We start from the raw sequence: 21275 nt of genomic DNA on the forward strand, positions 1-21275 counted from the left end.
AATCGTTCTTGGATGAGGTGCAATTTTGTGGAAAATTACCTGCAGAAGAGGCCCAGCAAAAGGAGGTGTTTCGGGGCGTGTTCTTTGAGTTGATCATTTTGTATTAGGGACAGTGCCCCGAGGCAGGGAAGGCAGATGAGAGCAGAGAGCCGTAAGGAGGGTAAAAGAAGGGATCGATTCTTAGAAGGAAGACTTAGCTTTGGCTTCTGACCCATGCAACATGAGTGTCCTAATTAGGAAGTCTTCACGAGCTGACACCTTTTCTCAATCTGGCCTGGGAAATGCTAAGTAGGGATGTCACCTTAGTGTTAGTGTAGGGACAGAATTAACTGATTAATTTTCCTTTCTGTAACTGATGACAACTAATTTGGATATCGGAGCAATTGTTGCTTGTTTAATTTTTCTAGAACTGCTTATTTTTTTCATGTTACATCGAATTAGGTTGATCGATAGAATGAATTTTGTGTTAGGTCCAATTTATCTTTTCAACCTCGTCATGAGGTGTTTGTATGTTCAGTTATTTCTGACTTTGTAATAAAACCCTTAAATTTGTAAGTCTGAGTCAGTGGTCCTTCCGAGTCTAAATTGGTTAGCTCATATTGATGGTAGTGAATGTATTGGTTTTCACCCCTTTGCACTTCCAGCAGATAAAAAGATCCAGTAGACTGAGGATTATTAATAGATGGTAAGATAAGATAAGAATCCGGCATTATCAGTTGGAAGAAGAGTAGGATGGTTATCTCTGGAGCAAGGGGAGACGTAGAGAAAGGTAGTCATTGAGTCCCATACTCGTAGACTCCAAAGTGATGGTTGTCCGACAGGGCGTGATCAGAGGACCACAGATGGAAATCGGCAGAGAGTCACAGGGCGGCAGAAGCAGCAGTTCGTGGGAGAGTGAGTATGAACAGGGTGGCGTGTCTGTTAGATTGCGGTGTTGTTTTGGTTGTGTGATGTCTTGCGGAGTTGGAATGAGAGTTGAATGATTGTGGTTTCAGGCCGAACGTGTGCGGTCGATGAGATTTGAATTTAATATCCCGGGATAAGAGATTGTGGTGTACAAGACACCCAGAGTTGAAATTGCCTGACCAGAGATTATGGGAGTCAAGAGACGCTGTTGACTGACCCACCGGTGATAGGGAAACATGTGTGTGAGTGCATGAGTAACCGATGCAAGTTGTGGGCTACTGTATGTGGACTATTGAGTGATTGGATCCTATTGATTAAGTATATGACTGTCCGGCCGTTCGTGGGCAGATAGTCTGAGGCAGCTGTCCGATCGTTTCGTGGACAGATGGTTGCCAGAGTTGAGGTCGACAATTGTGAGAGACGGTCCTGTCGTTTGGTGGACAGACAGTCAGAGAAGTGACTGTTCGGTCGTTTCGCGGACAAACAGTTATTTCATTTGTATGAGAGAGATGCATGAGTGTGCTAGAGGAAAATTGTAAAGGAGGGGAACTGCTGCAAGTGGAGGAAGAGTGAAGTCAGAGAGTGCTTCGCTGCAATAGGTCGGTTTGTGTGAAGCCGCGTTGGGATTGGTGGATTATCATCAGGAAGTAGAGTGAATACACGTGAAAAGAAAACGTTGATTTTATTATGAATTGTTTTGAAGTTTTACAAGATATGTGCAGGGGAGATAGAAGGGTGGTTACTCGAGGGGGACAAGAGGCTCCACCGAGGATATCCCAGCCCATTACATGGCCGGGAATGTGGGATTGTACACTATACTTTGGCTTGAAAATTGGCAAAAATGACTGAAGGAAAGGAAGAATTGACTTTTCACCATTATAGTACCTTCAGGTTGGAAGTGTTGTATCAATTGAAAACAGTGATATCTTCTTTACGTCCTCTACCCAGACCAACACAGTTTGAGGTGCAACATGCATGGATCAGAGCAACTCATGACAGGAAGAGGGAATGAAGTCAGGAAAGGGTGAAAAAGTTGATCAGGGCATTTCAAGATGCAAAATGGGATGTGTGGGAAAAAAGGTGGAGAGTGGAAACTGTCGAGGGGGATAGAATGTCGAAGAGGACAATAGTGACACAGATGACAGCTTGTTAGAAAGGCTACTAGCGGAAAGACCACCTCCGTACAATCCAGATTCAGTAGAAGGAAAGACAGTGACTACAGAGGGAAAAAGGGGATCACAGACTCAACCTAGTGCAACTGTGGTTGGGAGAATCTCCACAGGAACAGAAGGTATGGGACCGCAGCCCTCCGCATGTACAGAAAATCATGGAGTTAGAGGTGTCACGAGGTTGCTGGACGCCCTCACAGTACTGGTTATCATCGGCCCCATAGTGCCAGTATATGATCCAGATCAAGTGGGAAATGGGAGTTTGGCACAGTCAGTAGCAGGAAAGGAAACTGGCTCTGGAGGAAATGGCAGTGAGTGGAATAGCTCACCTACTGAGATCCATAGAATTAGGTACGCCACTGCAGACTTCTCAAGAGGACAGGTAGATGTAAGGACGGCAAGACCAAGATCCTTGGCCGATTCACGATCCGACCTCAGGATGTGGGAACCACCAGTGAGAAATCAGAATGACAGGAGACTGGGATCCGGGGGAGTCATGAAGTTGATCAGCCGTAGGGAATGTAGTAGAAGAGAATTGATGTGGAAACCAGGACAGTGAGAATGGAGAATTTGGCGGAGCATCTAGTCGAGGGACCTTGAAAGTGGCTATAAGGGCAAAAATGTTGGACGTCGTGAGGTTGATAGCTGAGGTAGATGAGATAATTAATGGGAATTCGCCTTTGGAAAGAGTGGAAGTGAACGAACCTGACGAGTTGCTGTTTGTAGCGAAGGATGTAACTCACAAGGCAAGATCAGCACATGAGGAACTAACAGATTTGGCAAAAAGATATGAGGTGGATCTGTCCAAAACAAAAATGTTGCAGGGAAGTCACAGGCTGCAGTACAGTGACTAGGAATTGGAGGAGAAAAGGGTCATAGTGCTGAAAGCTCATATTCGAGAACTGATCAAAGGGATACGCGCATGGAGCATGCTTGATAAGTGGGAGGAGAGATGGTTCAAACAGAAGAGCACTAAGAAGAGTGTAGAGAGATGCCACCTCCAGGAGGGGGAATGGTAGGAGTGGAGAATTACTTTTTGAGAGAGGTATCCAATGGAGGGTATGTGCATGTGCCTTGGAGTAGAGGTGATTTGGCAGCATTTACGAATGAACTTCCTCGCCTGAGGGAGAAGCCTGTAGAAGGGTACAAACAGGTTGATCGGTTCGTTAAAATCTCGAAAGTGTTGTGGGTTGACCTGAACACATTGTTTGACATTGTAGTTCCAAGTGATTTGTGGGCAGCTTGTAAAGTTGCATTTGATTGACTAACTTCTGAACCAGACAGAGATTCTGTTACCAATGGTCCTTCACCTATTGTAATGAAAAAGTTTGAGAAGGTGATCACATGGCTGAAATCAAAAATGTTGCCACAAGACATTGATTGGATAAGATAGACCGAGTAATTCAGGAACCGAAGGAATCTGTACATGACTACTATGAGAGACTCCTGCAAGCCTTTAAGCAGTACAATGGGCTAGACCCCTTAGACACTAAGGACATGGGACAGTTTGTTTCCAAGTTTGCTTTGAGTCTGAGACCAGAAATTAGTTTCATGATTCAGCAACACCAGATCTGCTGGCAGAAGAAGTCAGTGGACAAAATACTGCGGTATGCTAGGTACTGCAGCGATAAGGTAGATTCGAAACACAGGAAGTTTAAGGATAAGCTGGTGCTAGTCCAAATGCAAACCGCTGATAGGGAACTCCAGACACAGCCAAGTGGAGGGACGCTAGGCAGAAGACAGGAAAATAATCAAGGAGGAACACAGAATGCTCAGGGTCATGGGAAAGGGAAAACTGTAGACTCCAAGAAAGGGATGGATGTGGCAAAACTGAAGAAGACCACCCCATGTCACCTTTGTCACAAAATTGGGCATTGAAAATGCGAGTGTAGGTTGAACCCAGCCAATCAGGTCCAACAAGAGGAGGAGAGGGTGCAGGTACCTGAGGTCGTGAATACAGTGACTAGACCCAGGTCAATGCAAGGAGGGACCTTGGCACCGCAGGTGCAAGTTCCGTAACCTCCAAGAATTCCACAGGGAGTTAAAATGTACCAGCAGATGCCCCTTTTTGAGAATTTTGATGAGTACAGCTCAGACCCATTGAAATGACGGTGCCCGATGGGGGAGGAAGACTGCACTCTTGGGGCAGTCTTAGAGGTAGACCAGAGGGGACCTTTGGTAGAGGCGGATGTTGACAGTCATCCTACCACCTTTTTGTTTGATGCTGGTGCTATCAATCAATCAATCAATCAGGAGTTTGTTAAAGCGCGACTACTCACCCGTAAGGGTCTCAAGGCGCTAGGGGTGGGGGGAGGTTGGGGGGGTGCAGGTTCCATTCCATCAAGGAGGGGGTCTGTCGAAGAGCCAGGTTTTGAGGTTTCTTGCAAAGATGGGGAGCGATGTTGTCTGTCTGAGGTGGAGCGGAAGGGCGTTCCATGCTTTGGCCGCGAGGAAGGAGAAGGAACGGCCTCCCGATCTGGTCTTTCTGGTGCGGGGGACCACAGCGTAGGAAAGCTGGGCTGATTGTAGGGTCCTTTGGGGTGCGTGTAATTTGAGTCGGCTGTTCAGGTATGCTGGTCCGGTGCCGTGGAGGGCCTTGTGTGCGTGGGTGAGCATCTTAAAGGTGATTCTCGCCTCGACGGGGAGCCAGTGGAGTGTGCGCAGGTGCTGGGAGATGTTGCAGTGTTTTGGCAGGTTGAGGACCAGTCTTGCGGCGGCGTTCTGGATGTTCTGTAGCTTGCGGATGAGGTTTTTGTTTATTCCGGCGTAGAGTGCGTTGCCGTAGTCGAGTCTGCTGGTGACCAGGGCGTGAGTGACTGTCTTTCGGTGTTCGAGGGGGATCCATTTGAAGGTCTTACGAAGGAGGCGGAGGGTGTGGAAGCAGGAAGATGAGACAGAGTTGATCTGGCGGTCCATTTTGAGCTCGGAGTCCAGGATGATTCCCAGGTTGCGTGCGTGGTCTGTGGGGGTTGGTGGGTTTCCGAGGGCGGTGGGCCACCAGGTGTCACTCCAGGCGTCGGGGTTTGGGCCCATGATGAGTACTTCTGTTTTGTTGGTGTTTAGTTGTAGGCAGCTGTTTTTCATCCATTTGGCGACGGCTTCCATGCCTTCTCGAAAGTTGCATCTGGCGGTGTTGGGCTCGTTGGATAGGGAGAGGATGAGCTGGGTGTCGTCTGCATATGACACGATGTTGAGTCCGTAGGTTCTGACGATGGGGGCAAGTGGAGCCATGTAGACGTTGAAGAGTGTCGGGCTGAGGGAGGAGCCCTGGGGGACTCCGCAGGTGATAGGTGTGGGGTCCGAGAGGAAAGGGGGGAGTCTGACCCGCTGCGTCCTGCTGGAGAGGAAGGAGCAGATCCAGTCGAGGGCCTTGTCCTGGATTCCTGCATCGTAGAGTCTGCGTATTAGGGTGCGGTGGGAGACTGTGTCAAACGCCGCTGATAGGTCGAGGAGGATGAGGGCTACTGTTTCTCCTTTGTCCAGTAAGGTGCGGATGTCGTCTGTTGCGGCGAGGAGGGCGGTTTCCGTACTGTGGTTTTTTCTGAAGCCGGATTGGGAGGAGTCGAGGATGTTGTGTTCTTCAATGAATGTGGCGAGTTGGCTGTTGATGGCTTTCTCGATGACTTTCGCTGGGAACGGGAGCAGGGAGATGGGTCTGTAGTTTTTGAGGTCGGTGGGGTCCGCTGAGGGTTACTTTAGGAGGGGGTTGACCTCGGCGTGTTTCCAGTCGTCGGGGAATGAGGCGGTCGCCAGGGAGCGGTTGATGGTTTGGCGGAGCATGGGTGCGATGGTGTTGGCGGCTCTGTTGAAGATGTGGTGGGGGCAGGGGTCCGTGGGGGCCCCTGAGTGGATTGACTTCATTGTCTTCAGTGCTATCCTTTCTACTGTGAGATCCGGAGTAGTTCCTAACCTACCCCTCTTGGGACAATCAATCTAATTTGTAGGAGTGGCAAATAAGAAAATGACTAACCCATTGACTGAGACAATTCGTGTGAGAATAGGAACCTTTCGAGATCAACACCAGTTTTTGGTGTGCGATTCAAGTCCAGTCTGCTTGTTAGGATGAAATCTCTTGTGCAAGCTCAATTGCACCATCTATTGCACCCCCAAGGGAGTGGAATTGCAGACCAGTGATGATGATGCGACCTATAAAGTTGCAAATCAACTTTTGTGCATAGAGATGTACCCTGCATTAACAGTGGATGATCTTCCACTTGATGTGTGGGACTTTACAAGAGAGGAGATTGAATTGATTAAGGGTGTGGAACCAGTTAAGATCCAGATTAAGCAAACCTTTGAGTTTCTGAGAACACCCTAGTATAATCTGTCACTGGAGACAATTGCAGGAATAAAGCGTGTAATGGATGCTATGATTAAGCAGGGAATACTGAAGGAGATAATGGGCAGTCCATGCAATTCCCCTATTATGGGACTCCAGAAACCGAGTGGGAAGTTAAGAATCATGCAGGACCAGCGAAAGGTCAACACGATTATGGTTCCATGTTGTCCAGTGGTACCAAATCCATCAGTGATACTATTCCAGATTCTATGCAAAACAGAGTAGTGTACGGTGATTTATCTGTGTCAAGCATTCTTTTCGATACCTCTTCATGAGGAAAGCCAACTTTTATTTCCTTTCCGGCTGGAAGACCATGTGTTAACGTGATGTCGTATCCCCTAAGGGTATACAGAGTCTATTGATTTTTAATCAGATCCTGAAAAAGAACCTTGAGAGTCTCATGTTGCCGCAGAACTCTGTTCTCGTGCAATACATCGACGACCTTCTGGTCGCGTCAGAGATGGAGGATGCTTGCAAGTTCGACAGCATCACCTTACTGAACTATTTGGCATAGAATGGACACAAGGTGTCCCCAAATAAGTTGCAGTACTGTTTGAGTGAGGTCATTGGGTCATTGAATAGAAAAAGGTAAGAGAACGAATTGACGCAATCATGAATATGGCCGTGCCTATCAGGCAGAGGGAAGTCAGAATGTTCCTTGGAATGGTTGGCTACTGTTGTCAATGTGTTCCTAATATCTCCCTGACGGCGAAGCCTTTGCGGAGGCTGACGCACAAGGATTTGAGTGATCCAGTACCATGGGACAACGAGTGCCTGATAGCGTTCTTGGAGCTGAGAGAGGTCCTGTGTTGTGCTTCAGCTCTGGGAATGCCTGATTACAACAAGCCTTTTTCATTGTTCTTTTGTGAGCGAGAAGGTTGCGCATTATCAGTTCTGACTCAAAATCATGGAGGTGTCTGTAGACCAGTTGCCTATTTCTCAGCTACATTAGATCCAGTAGCTTCAGCATTGCCCCGATGTCTCAAATACGTTGCTGCAACCGGTGTCAGCATTGAGAGGTGTGAAATCATTGTTATGGGTCACCCTTTGATTGTGTACATTCCACATTCTGTTGAATTGTTGATGACAAGGACTAAAACTCAGCACCTGACAAACAACAGACTTACACGCTACGAGCAAGTCATACTAGCTGCGGAGAATGTGACTCTGAGAAGGTGTTCGGTTTTAAATCCTGCTACACTGATGCCCTTATCAAATGCAAATGATGAAGATTGTGATGACCACGACTGTCTCAATGTGACTGAACTTTGCACCAAAACTAAGATCCGACATTGTTGATGAACCTCTGCCTGACCCTGATGAAATTTTCTTTGCCGATGGTTCATGCTTAAGGGACAATGTTGGTCAATTGAGAGCAGCGTTTGCTGTATGTACCATCACAGGAGTGGTTGAAGCTGCTTGTTTAGAAGGAGTATACTCCGCACAAATGGCCAAAATCATTGCCTTGACTCGCGCCCGTTTGGCAGCTGATCAGATTCAAATCACCATCTACACCGACAGCCAGTATGGGTTCGGTGTGGTTCATGATTTCGGACAGCTATGGTCTCAGAGGCGTTATATGACATCATCGGGTTATCCCATCAGGAACAGAGAATATGTTAGACAACTGTTGGAGGCTTTGCAACGTCCCAAGGAAATTGCGGTTGTGAAGTGTGCAGCACATGGAAGGGGAATGGATTTTGTTTCTCTCGGCAATAAGTATGCGGATGAAGTTGCACGTTTTTGTGCTGAACAAGGGTGTGTATTTACTAGAGATTACACAGGAGAGAGCCAAGAGAGAACCAAACTCAACATGATTTAGCCATGGCAGGCTCTTGAGATGAACTCAAGTGCCTGCAGGAAGAGGTTTCAGAGCAAGAGAAAGAGCTATGGATTAAATCAGGATGTGAGAAGGGGGATGTTGACATTTAAGTCTCGAGTGATGGTCGAGCAGTGTTACCGGATGACTTAATGAGTACGATGGCAAGGAATATTCATGGTTCTCTACATCTTGGAAGGAATGCGATGGTGCGAGTGTTCAGACAAAGGTGGTACAATCCATAGTTTCATACGGTTGCTGAAGCGGTGTGTCAGAGGTGTGTTACTTGCCAACAGATGAATGCTGGAAATAAAACTGTTGTTACTCTGAGTCAAATTGGGAGGTCGGGAGGACCCTTCAATAGGATGCAATTAGACTTTATTGAGATGCCGAAGTGCCGTGGGTTGAGGTACATTCTAGTGGTGGTGTGTGATTTTTCACAATGGGTGGAAGCTTACCAAACACGGAGATGTGACACCCTCACTGTAGCTAAGCTGCTATAGAGGGAGCTGATTCCCAGGTTTGATTTTCCAACCTCTTTGGAGTTGGATAGAGGAACACACTTCCACAGTGAGATCATGAAGTTGCTTTGCACTGTTTTAAATGTTGACCAGAGACTTCATTGTAGCTATCGACCAGAGGCTGCTGGGATAGTGGAACAGATTAATGGAACTTTGAAAGCAAGAATGGCGAAAGTCTGCTCGTCTACAGCCCTGAAATGGCCTGATGCATTGTCTTTGGTGTTGATGAGTGTTCGCAGTGGCCCAGATAGAATAACCGGTCTTTCCCCACATGAGATCCTAATGGGGAGGGCGATGCGGTTGCCAGCGGTACCAGCCACAGCATTCATAAACATCACTGATGATTTGGTTCTTGACTACTGCAAAGGATTAGCTGATGTTGTTTGTTCTGTGTCTCAGCAGGGTCAGGCTGCCGCTGTTCCCTCTTCAAGTGATGTGATCCACAATCTGTGTCCAGGGTATTGGGTGCTTGTCTGAAAGCACATGAGGAAGAGCTGCCTGGATGCTTGGTGGCAAGGCCCTTATCAGGTGATACTGGTAATGAACACAGCAGTGAAGTGCGGAGGATTGCCAAACTGGGTACATGCTTTAGCACCCTTGGAAGAAACAGCACCTCTCCTGAATGAAAATCCAGCTGTGGCGGCAGGCCACGAGAGAGGACAAGCCAAGCTGTGAGGGTTGCTGATAAAGCTAGCTGTTCACCAAGCTGAGCTGAGGAGGGTTACGCTTTCCAGAATCCAGACATTGACTCTGAGGAAGGAAGCCATTCTGGGAGTGGTCCGGAGTTGGACTCAGCAGAAGAAAGTGGTGCGCAGAGTGACCGAGAGGAAAGCAGGAGGACAAAAAGCATAGAAGAAGCGTGGCCCGGGAGGAAGAGAAGGCTGAATCTGTGACTGGCTCCAGAGAGAGATCTTGCACCTGTGTCAGAGGTCTCTGAATCGGAGAGTGAAAAAGAGCAGAATCAAGGCCTGAGGAGATCAGGAAGGACAATGGTGTCTTTCCAGAGATACGCTGCCCCGGAGTGGACTTACGCAGTAACTGATGCCGGGAGTAGTGAGTTCCGGGAGGCTGAGGTCCGTGAGTGTGGTCAGCAGGAATCCGCTACTGAAGATTAAAATGGTACTGCTGGTGCCTGGCCTTGAAATCAAAGGGGCACTAACAAACACGGTTCCAAATCCTCCAGTCTTGAGCAAAGTGCGAATCCTGATCTTACACAGGCTAGTTTTTCCAACGTTTGGATTTGAAATATTGACTCATGAACTTGTAACTGTTTGTCTTGAAATTTTGCAACATGTTCTAGCTGCAATAGGATCTGAACTCATTGTAGATTGTGAGTGAACTGTGTTTTGTACATAGGTGTTTAAAAGAAGATAACCTAGGTCAGAGTGCAAGAAGAATAAACGTAGGGACTTTCCGTAGTAGAAGAAAGAGAGTTAAGGAAGTTCTCTGTGAACTGTGTAAATAAAGAACAAAAAGTGCTGTAAGGGGGATTTTCAGCTCATCAAGAAGAGGTGCATGGACTGGTTAAGCCGCAACTTGTGGTGAAGAAAGAGATTCTAAGTGTCCATTGGTAAAGGATCAAATCTGACAACGAGAATGGAGGCTGGAAATCCGAACCGTAGGTCCAAATGTATGACAGGCACACTCATAGTAGGAGTGATAGTTTCAATAGTTGTAGTTATTACAGTGTCAGTTGCTATTCCACATGAGTCGGAGAGGTGAAGGGAACGCCTACACCTAGCACTTCAATCAAGAAAGAGGGCATCATAGGAGCTGAAAAATCTTTGCTAGATCAAAATAGTCGTAGATTGCATGTGGATTTGTCTAGAGTTGATTTTAAGCTTAATGCGTATGCCAAGCTGCTATATGAGTATGTTGAGGTGATGGAAGCGAAGGATTGTTATGTGTGTATGCAGTTGCCTGCCTCAGTGGACGAGGGTATCAAGTATCACCATCTTCCACAGTCTTATGAAATTACATGTAGTTTGTTGCTTAGTATATTTTATGGGAGAGGCAATTATGAGTATTTCTTTTCGAATTATGATGCAGTGCTTTCAGAGGTGCCAGCTTACAAGCACTTGAATAAGTATGATTATTACAAGCAGGAAGACAGGATTGGGAAGTACTTCATTCCAGCAACAATGCTAGACAACACTTACGCCAATAGACATAATTTGACCTGTTCACTAACAGATGTAGAAAAGAAATGTATAGACCAAATAGAAGATAGATATAGACATCTAACCCAAAAACGTCATACCGGAGATAGTTCAGTAGATTTGACTAACATAGAAAGGGCTTCCAGACCAAAGGGAAGCTATGGCCCTATAGCATTGGACCTGGTACAGAAGGGGAAGTTGTGTCTGAGACATGTGCAGACCTATTATGATAAGGTCTATGTAGGACAAAGCTTGTTTGATCATGTCTTCACGATGGAAGTGTCCGCAAAGGACTTTCTGCAAGGTACAGTGCAAGTGGTGCCAACAGTATACTATATGTGTAGGAAGAATGCTTATGTGTGTTTGCCTGCAAATTGGTATGGTACATGCTATTTGGGTACGATTTTCCCCAAAATCTACCATGCAGATGATTTAGAACTGTTGGAAGGTGAAAAACATTCTAGAATGAAGAGAGATGCTAGTGAAGGACAGTGATTGGAGATATTTTTGGAGCGGTAATACAGGTTTGGGAGTGATTTTGAATGATGTGCATATAAGAAAGTTGGCGACTGTTGTGGATCGATTGTCAACAAATACAGCTAAGTCGTTAATACTTGTTGATGGAGAGATGTTGTCAATAAGGACGATGGTGATGCAGAACCGTCTTGCTTTAGACGTCTTATTGGCAAAAGAGGGCGGAATCTGTAAAATGTTGAAGGTTCAAGAGTGCTGTACTTATATACCAGATAACAGCAAAGATCTGGAGAAATATATAGATAACATCACTGTGATCATCATGATATTAAGGATCTGACCGAGAAAGGAGCTTGGGAAAATGGGAAAAGGTTGGTAAACGGTTTGGAAAGGTGGGAAGCTGGTTCACCAATTTAGGGAAGGGTATCCATGGATACATTCTGAAATCCATCATTATCATTGTGATTTGTGTGGTTTGCCTTTGGGGATTTGCTAGAGCTTATCAGTGATACAGTTGAGAGATCCCTTAGGGAACTAGCGATCAGGATGACCAGACTGCAGGACAGTCAATACCAGAATATTAAGAATCTAGAGAGGTTCCGACAGGGAAGAATGGCTACGAGCTCTGTTTAGATTGGTTCTTTCTCCAGGGAATTGTGATTTTGGTGATGACACTAGTCATCAAAGGGGGGAACTGATGAGGCGTCATGATATTCTGAAAATTGTAAGGGTTCATCATAATCACAGATAGTCCGCACCCACATATATTCTGCGTTAAACTAAGTATAATCATTAGAAAATGTGAACGTAATAATGAAAATGTATGTGTAATGCTAGGAAATTAGTTCGTATTACCTGAAGGGGTAAAACGACATTTAAATGTAACCATGTATTGCAAAATGCTTAACGAATTAGCTCATGTGTGAATTAGTGCATTAGCTTTAAACATGCGCCATAAATGTCTGCACGTGTAGAGACGCCTAAATGTGCCTTCAAGGTTAAGAAATGAAATGCTTATAGATGTAATGTTTATTAATGTGTGTATTCTTTGGCAAGTGAAGGCCTGAATGAGAATTCACTTTTTGCAATGGAAAGGCCTGTTTGTGATTTCTTATGTTAGCTAAATTGAGTAGGCCTGAAATGTATTTTCCTTGGGAAGGCTATCATTTGAAGGCAGTCAGCAGATTTGTGCGTGCAAGGTTAATTCGTTCACATGCTTTCCGTTGCAGGTGCTAGGACATTTTTCTCGTTAGCTAGACTGATGCTCTTTGTTTTAGGATTTAGGTATGGACATGTTACAGTGTTTCATGGAATGCTGATAATTAGGAACTCGCTGAAGAAGCCTGGGACTCAAGAACATCTCAACCGTTCTTGGACAAAGTGCACTTTGTGGAAAATTACCTGCAGAAAAGGCCCAGCCAAAGGAGGTGTTTCGGAGCGTGTTCTTTGAGTTGATCATTTAGGATTAGGGACAGATCCCAGAGGGAGGGAAGGCAGATGAGAGCAGAGAGCCGTTAGTAGGGTATGAGAAGGGATCGATTCTTAGAATGAAGTCTTTTCTTTGGCTTCTGACCCATGCAACGTGTGTGTACTTCTCAGAAAGTCTTCACAAGCTGATACATTTTCTCAATCTGGCCTGGGAAATACTTAGTAGGCATGTCACCTTAGTGTTAGTGTAGGGAAAGAATTAACTGGTTAATTTTCCTTTCTGTAACTGATGACGACTAATTTGGATATAGGAGCATTTGCTGCTTATTTAATTTTTCTAGAACTGCTTATTCTTTTCATGTTACACCGAATTAGGTTGATCTGTAGAAGGAATTTTGTGTTAGTGCCCATTTATCTTTTCAACCTCGTCATGAGGTGTTTTTATGTTCAGTTATTTCTGGCTTTGTAATAAAACCCTTAAAATTGTAAGTCGGAGTCAGTGGTCTTTCTGAGTCTGAATTGGTTAGCTCATATTGATGGTAGTGAATGTATTGGTTTTCATCCCTTTACACTTTCAGCAGATAAAAAGATCCGCTTTAAATTTCTTCTGAGCCTCAAGTAATCAGATCCATGAGTAAAAATACATTAATATGTTCATAGTAAATGTATTTTTAATCATGGATCTGATTACTTGAGGCTCTGAAGAAATTTAAAGCGGTCTAGGTCAGACCTGATAATGCCGGATTTTTATCTTATCTTACCATGTATTAAGAATCCTTGGTCACCTGAATCTTTTTATCTGCTGGAAGTGCAAAGGGATGAAAAACAATACATGTTCATAGTAGGAATGAGGCAAGATGGCCGCTGACAGACCGTAGTGGAGCAGTCAGGCTGTCTCTCTCCCCCGCCATATATTGAAGCTGGCACCCTGAACACAGTTGACTATGCTGATTACCCCAGATTGGCTGGTATAACTACTGCATAGACCCCGAAGGCTGAAGCATCTACTAAAGCATCCTGAGGACTCCGAGTCAGCCTGGCCACGAGTAACGGCGGGGAGGCTCCTGAAGGCTTATCTCTCTCGGAGAGTAATACAGCTGATCTCCAGAATGGCGACGAGAGGAGTAAAAACAAAAGAACAGAAGGAAAGGGAAGAATCTGCCCCGGTAACTCCCGGGTCGTTGGCTGCATCATCCCTATGCGGGGGGCCCTCGTAAAGAAACTGGCGGCGGCTGCTAAAAACACGGGGCTGATGGAAGAACAGCCCGGGCAATGTACAGAAGGAAAAGACACATCCTCTGATGTGACTAAGAAGTACACCAGGGGCGTCTAGTTGCCGACGGGAAGGGTAGGAATCTGCTGGTAAAGATGCTGTGCTGCGGCAACCCACCTTGTTCGAAGCCTTTCCCGCGACGGCAGCTTTGGCAAAACAGGAGACGAGCACGGATGGTGCTGGAAATTCCTCAGAGCAGGTGCAGACTCCTCGTGGTACCGAGCAAGCGGCAAGACAGTGTAAGTAGAACCCGGAGGGAGCGGATGAGGGCGCTCTCATTGGCGCAGAGGCTGGGAGGAGGGACGAGATTAGAGGAGTCTCCGTGCCGGCACCAGCATTAGAGGAAGCACTCTTTCAGCTCGGCGACTGCATGCAACAGAAAGAGGCAGAAGTCATGGAGGTGTACGTGGAGGACATTCCAGAGACAGACATCAAAGTAGTCGCTGACATTAGACAACAGGCCCTGGGTCTACCGATGGCCGCTCAGGTACATTTTGAGGATACACCCAGCCTCAATGGAGGCGAGTCTGTGTGTTAACCACAATCCGAAAGAAGGACGTCCTTTGTCCTTTAGAAGACCCCTCACTCACCAACCTAGTTGGTGACATGCTTCATCATCGGGGTCACACCCGGACAGCCGAATGCCATCCAGGTGTGCTGCGACACCTGATTACAGTGGAGCTGGGTTTTTTTCTTTTATATGTGCAAGGGAGAAGACTAAGTGTAATTAAAAGTATCCGGTACTACCCGCTTACGTGATTTATTCTGGGGTGTAACGGATATTATTAAAAAAAGAAAGGCACCTGTTGCCCAATTAGGAGAGCTGTCGGTGAAAAAAAAACTATATAGGGTGTGGGTTAAAAAGGTCTACATGTTTCTACCTATGTGTAAATTTAACAGGTATTCGTCAGGACCATGGGGTACCTTCGGGAAGGTGTACGCACGCTAAGGCACACCCTATCCTCGTAGGTAGCAGGAGGAGAAACTAAAAATGGATCTCCAAAAAGCTGTTTTCTTCTTTTGTTTGTAGAAAAAAGCTTTTTTTAATAATATCCTTCTAAAGGACAAAGGACGTCCTTCTCTTGGATTGTGGTTAACAAACAGACTCGCCTCCATTGAGGCTGGGTGTATCCTCAAGGTGTAACTCCCTTATTGTTGTTTACTGATATACTAAAGGGGACAGGGAGTCCCACTCCTGCCTTTACTGGCGAATACCTTTTCTCTCCCTATTGTTGATCGCTCAGGTACATTTACAGGTACATTTACAGGCAGCAGAGTGCATTGGGGATGAAACCGCGGATAAAATCATGGGGCACAATGCCACAGGATTTGGCACTCTACAGAATGCTCAGCCGGGGGGGGGGGTCAGGGGTCAGGGGAATCTAACCCAGTGCTAGACTTGGTAAAGAAAGCAAGAGAAGCTGCTAGCCACACAAAACGTTGCAATTATAACAAGAGAAAGGAGAATATGGCAGCCTTGGCCCCGGCAGTCACAGGGGGTCTGTTATATCTAAAAAAAAAAAAGAAGGAAGCCATTCCGGCCCCAATACCAGGTTCCCCTAGCGATGATTGTTTTTTTTCCCTCAACGAAGACACAGCTTCCTGGGGAAAGCATGACCGCGGACTCTGACTCTGGCTCTACCTCTATCTACTGAGGAAAGTACCTCAGTTCAAAGGGCACCTGTCACCGTAGGGACATGGCATCAGAGGGAAAGCTCTTGGGCTAAGCAAAGAGCAAGAGGTAGCCCAACACAGGGCGAGGTTGCCAAGAAGCTTGATTGGGACTACTCCGCGACATCTCAACTGTATCAAGAGAACGGTGGCTTAGACGCACAGCAGCACACAGTTACTTTGCAGCCCCCTACAATGGAATTACTATTTGGCACTCTCAAGCAAATGCAGGGGGAGGCCAGGACAGGGACAACAAGGGCCAGACAAGCGTCCAAAAAAATACAAGGGTCACTAAGGAAAATGAACAGAATGTATGCAGACATGGCAGGTAGAGTAACCCAGGTGGAGGAACGGACTGGGAAACTTGAGGACGAGGTGTCTAAGTGGGAGGAGTTTAAAGAGGCACAGGAAAAACTAGCGGAAGATCTGCAATGGAAGCTCGAAGATTTCGAGAATCATCAAAGACGTAACAATGTTAGACTCTTGGGGATTGCCGAGGGGGCTGAGGGGCAGGATATCCGTTCCTTCGTAGTCTCCCTATTGAAGGGCGCGTTCCCAGAGTTATCGAGCTGGAACTGGGAGAGCGAGGTCCAACGTGTACACAGATTCCCCTTGACTCAGAGGAAGGGGTATACAGCTACAGCAGATTCCAAACCAAGAGCAATTTTGGTCATCTTTGGGAACTATATCCTCAGGCAGGAGGTCATGGACAGGGCAAGGCCAGAGGCAAAGAGAACTGCGAGTATTTTTTATTATAGCCTAACACTAATCTAGTGTGTGCACAGTGCCCTAGGCCTGTCCCTTGACATGAGTGAAATTCGGTGACATGGAGGAGTACACCAAGTGTGCCTTTACTGACAGTTGAGTACTGTCCGTGTCGTGAATTTAGCATGTAGAGGGATGGTGGCAGCATACTGTGTTTTGTGAATCCATGGTTGAGACTAGACCTTTCATATGTATCATTAGAGTGGATAACTACTGGCTCAGTCATTCAAAGATCATCCCAAGTGAATGTTGTGAGCCTTTTTATATAATGGCATGTGTGGTACATGTATTGTGTGTATCAGTAAGCCAGAGTAATTCAGGGCTGTTTGCTACATCGTGGAAGACCCTGATCTGTGCATGTGTCTAAGATGGAGATGTGGTTGTTTTTCTCGAAAGTGGAAATTTATTTCTGACATTCCTGAAGCTGAAGGGAGGAACCTGGAAGGAAGGACAGAAGAGAAGAGGCTTATTTAGAAATTCCGTTAGACCTCTTGCTACAAGGGACTGCTAATTGGGTTACCTGTACACTGTCATTAGGTAGACGATAGCAGAGAAGGGTGGGACCATACTCTTTATTGTTAAGGTGAAAGTAACACTTTTAGACAGGACCTCCATGGTCACCGTGGCAGTTAATAACCAGGTTGTGAGTGCTCTAGGCTTGAGACTATCGTCCTGCAAGATGCGTCAATCAACAAAGAGCCAGTGTCTGGACAACAGCGTGAACAAGACACTTGAAAGAAGAAGCATCTCAAACTGGTTCTGAAAGTGCAGACTGAGGACCCACATTGCTGGTGTGCTTAGACTGTATAGAAGTGGGTTCAGCTGACCCACTTTTTCCAGGTCCAAGTTCTCTTCTACCAAGGAAGAGAGTCCTCCACAGAGTACTCAGAGGACTGCCGTACAACCAGTGCTGGTTTCTGCCTGATAACAATCTTCCCAGAGATCCCAGAGCTGAAGGGGCATTACCGTAAGTGTTGCCTGGAAAGACAAAAAACGGTTCCTCTGACCTGAAACACATAGAACCCAACCTGCCTGCTGAGAGAGGAAAGGAGCCTGCTGTCGCGAGGTTAATAGGGCCAGTGGGCAAATGCTCACGTTTTTCCATGTTCATGTTTAAAGTTGACATCTTTTTCAGCAATGACTTTAAACACATTTTGTTTCGTGCTTGCATGCAATAGTGTACTCAGAACATGTTTAGCTTACAAATACATTTCTTCAAAGGCACATTATTATACAATCATACATGTTGTCCAAATACCAAGTGCACTGCATAAACTGCCCTTGCATATTGTTGGCTGTTTGGAGACAGCTCTTAATTGGTAGAATCAACAATGACAGCCAGATCTGAGCTCCAGCACAGTGTGAATGGGTCCAGTTTTCATTATTTAAACTGCCCTTAGCCTTTGGTCGACAGAGGACCATTTCCATTGATTGTCATGAACACGCCTTACCTGAATTCCAGCCCAGCTGAATCTCATCACTATCCTGAGAGAGATAGAGGCTTGTTCTACACCAGACTGGCTTCCGGATGAAACACGCACACAGGTGAATGGAGAGTTATACCACTCCAAGGTATCTGGCAGAACCACATTCACCCTATGCTCTCTAGGATAGGTAGTGCTAGGTAGGAGTACAATTATATGAATCCATATAATCAACACAAATAATTATAATCGTAAATTATTTATCTTCTTCACCACTTTTTTTTATTCAAAGAGTTCCAGTGAATACATCACATAACAATGTATGACATGAAAGAATAACTTTCATTACAATGGTTAAATAAATAAATAGTGCTGATTGTTCACAACCCTCCCAGGGTCTGGTAAAAAATCCCTGATAAAAAACATACCCAAAGCACTGCATATAATAGCTCAGCCCATAGCTTCTGGAATGTTTATGCGATCTGGGTTTCAATTCATAACGACATTCTAGACCCTTTGTCTTCCCCATTTTTGACCACCAATGTGTAGAGGTAGGGGTAGGGAAACCTCATACTTCCAATCTGGCTATCAGTGTAACCAAAAACAGCTTCATTTTATCTTCGATCTTCAGCTTGGGGTCTGTGGCAAACCCCAGGATGATAACTTGCAAAGTTGATTTTAAGCATGGAAATACAATGTTCGTTAATGGAGGCCCAATGTCCAGCTGTTTTTTGACAGCTACAGACGATATGTCGCCTACTCCTTCTTCCATCTTTTATGCATTCAAAGCATTTGGCTTGTACCTGGGGGTTAATGTGATGCAAAAATTCAGATGTTCAGTATAGGAGTCACTTCGTGTAGTATTGCATCCGGCGAGGTTTGCTCCTCGTATCACAAAAAATGTAATCTACGTGTCTTGTTTCAAACCTCAGCCAAAATTGATACTCCCCCTCACTCATGCTGCAGTCCTTTTTGTTCAGGTTTATTAAACAGATTAACCTGTCTGTACTCCTGAAATATTGCCATTTAATGTCTGAAGGGTCCTTGATTATTGGCCGCAGGCAAATCGGGCTGCCTAACGCCTGAGCTTCTGACTGGCACAGACTGACGGAGAGCCTACATTACGACAACATCATCCGTGTGGCGTCCGACCATGTAATGCCAAGTAGCAGGAACCTCACCACCCTGGGCAATGCCTGCCAACTGGACAGCACTTCTGGGAGGGGAGCTGGCAAGACTCCCCCGCCTCCAGGACTCTTGTCACCAGTGGCGGTTGCTAGTCTGACTGAAGGGCTCTCATCCTTTCAACTCTGCCGCCTGAAGACCCGAGATGATCGTGACCTTTTCATTCTGCCTGGCTGGGTTCTGAGCTCCTCCAAAGATCCATGGTGCTTCGTGACCTGGGAGTAATTGGCGGTGTCCGTAGAATCCGACAGAGGAGGTGATCTCTACCCTCCAACTTCACCGCCTGGGGTCTGGACGCGACCGCCTCCATTGAATACGAGCAACTCCATGGCTGGGTAAAGTCTTGTAGTGACCTGGAAACTTTCCAGACATCACTTCACATCTCGTCTCGGCTGGCTTACCACCGGTCGTCGAGCGGGACCCTCACCCTGGGAGAGAGACCGGTTGACAACCGGGAGAGACTGGGGGCGACTGGGGAATCCTCCGGGCAGCTCAACTTGTCCCGGTTGGTCTGCCTGCTGGCCTGTGAGCGGGACTCGTGCCCTGGACATCTTCAAGCCAATCTGTGGATGGTGTGGGGCCGACCCGATGTTGTGGAGCGGTGCTACATTGGGTGATCGATATAATGTGGCTGACTGTAGCATAATTAATACCCGTAACTCCTCTCACCGAAGAAAGGCGATAGCCCAAAATGGCGGATGAAGAGCCACATTAGCAACCTCAATACCAAAGGAACAGTAATTGCCTGATTGCCCTCCCGTGCACCCATTTCACGAAGATCTGAACAGCCTCATTCTTCGATAAGGTATATTAACTTTTCCAACTTTGCAAAAAATGTTTAACCTGCGATGATCTAGGTATAAAGCGGCATGACCCTAAGATGGCGCCTATATGAGGAATACGGGGAGCGCTCACCTTCACCTGTGGAGCTGTGCACTGAAATTTAAGATAATTTGGGCAATCATTGTTAATTCAGTGCCCGCTGTTTTTAAGAGTGCTTCATTGCAAAGCCGACCTCATCACCATGGTGATCTTCAAGCAAGCAGAGTGTGACCCTAAGATGGCTCCCGTGACTCTGATTTTGGCTCATCCTTTCAGTGATATTGCCGTTGGACACTGCAAAAGGTAGAGACCGGTTCAAACCCTGTTCTGTTACACCATGCTGGGGGGCTTTTCACCAACATTACCAGTGTCTTATTCAGATGATCCCGCAAAGGGCTGGTACCCTCTATAACCCTCATGGAACTCAGCCCTTTAATGTGTCTTTTTTTCTTCTGCCAAAGCGTCAAGCTAACCTTTCTGACAGCCACCCAAACATTTGTAGGACCTCATTGTTTTAACACTTGGCTAAACAACATTGTAGAGAACGTAGAGACCTAGCTTTTTGGCCGATGCCGGGTGGAGCTACTTGATAGCAATAGAGGAGATGGGCTGTGGACTACTCCTTTGGCCATCACCTACCCAGCCGGACATTGGGCAGACTTCACTTCGTCTCTGTGTTGTACTCTACCTCCTACACCTTTACTCCACCAACTTTCCCCTTTACGCTCCATTTATCCCTTCTCTTTGCTCTCTTATTGTTCCTCTAATTGAGACCCAGCCGCTTGACTGATACCCGGTGGAGCTACCTGATAGCTATAGAGGAGATGGGCTGTAGACTACCCCCTCGGTCGTCACCTACCCAGCCGGACGTTGGGCAGACTTCGCTTCGTCTCTCTGTTGTACTCTCCCTCCTACCCCTTTACTCCACCCACTTTCCCCTTTACGCTCCTTTTATCCCTTCTCTTTGCTCTCTTATTGTTTTTCTCATTGAGACCTAGCCGCTTGACTGATGCCCGGTGGAGCTACCTGATAGCTATAGAGGAGATGGGCTGTGGACTTCCCCCTCGACCGTCACCTACCCAGCCGGACTTTGGGCAAGCTTTCCTTCGTCTCTTCATCCATCCATTCTCCCTCCTACACCTTTACCCCACCCCCTTACCCTTCTTAACTTCATTTATTCCGTCTTCCGACGTTCTTGAAATGTTTTCTCGTAACCGATGTAACTTCTAACTGATGTATTTTTGTAATTTCTTGATCCTTATGTAAAGCGCTCTGATACCTCCGGGTCTAGCCAGCGCTATATAAAACTCAAATAAATAA

Source organism: Lissotriton helveticus, chromosome 1_1, assembly GCF_964261635.1.
Source record: "Lissotriton helveticus chromosome 1_1, aLisHel1.1, whole genome shotgun sequence".
In the NCBI taxonomy this organism is placed as follows: domain Eukaryota; kingdom Metazoa; phylum Chordata; class Amphibia; order Caudata; family Salamandridae; genus Lissotriton; species Lissotriton helveticus.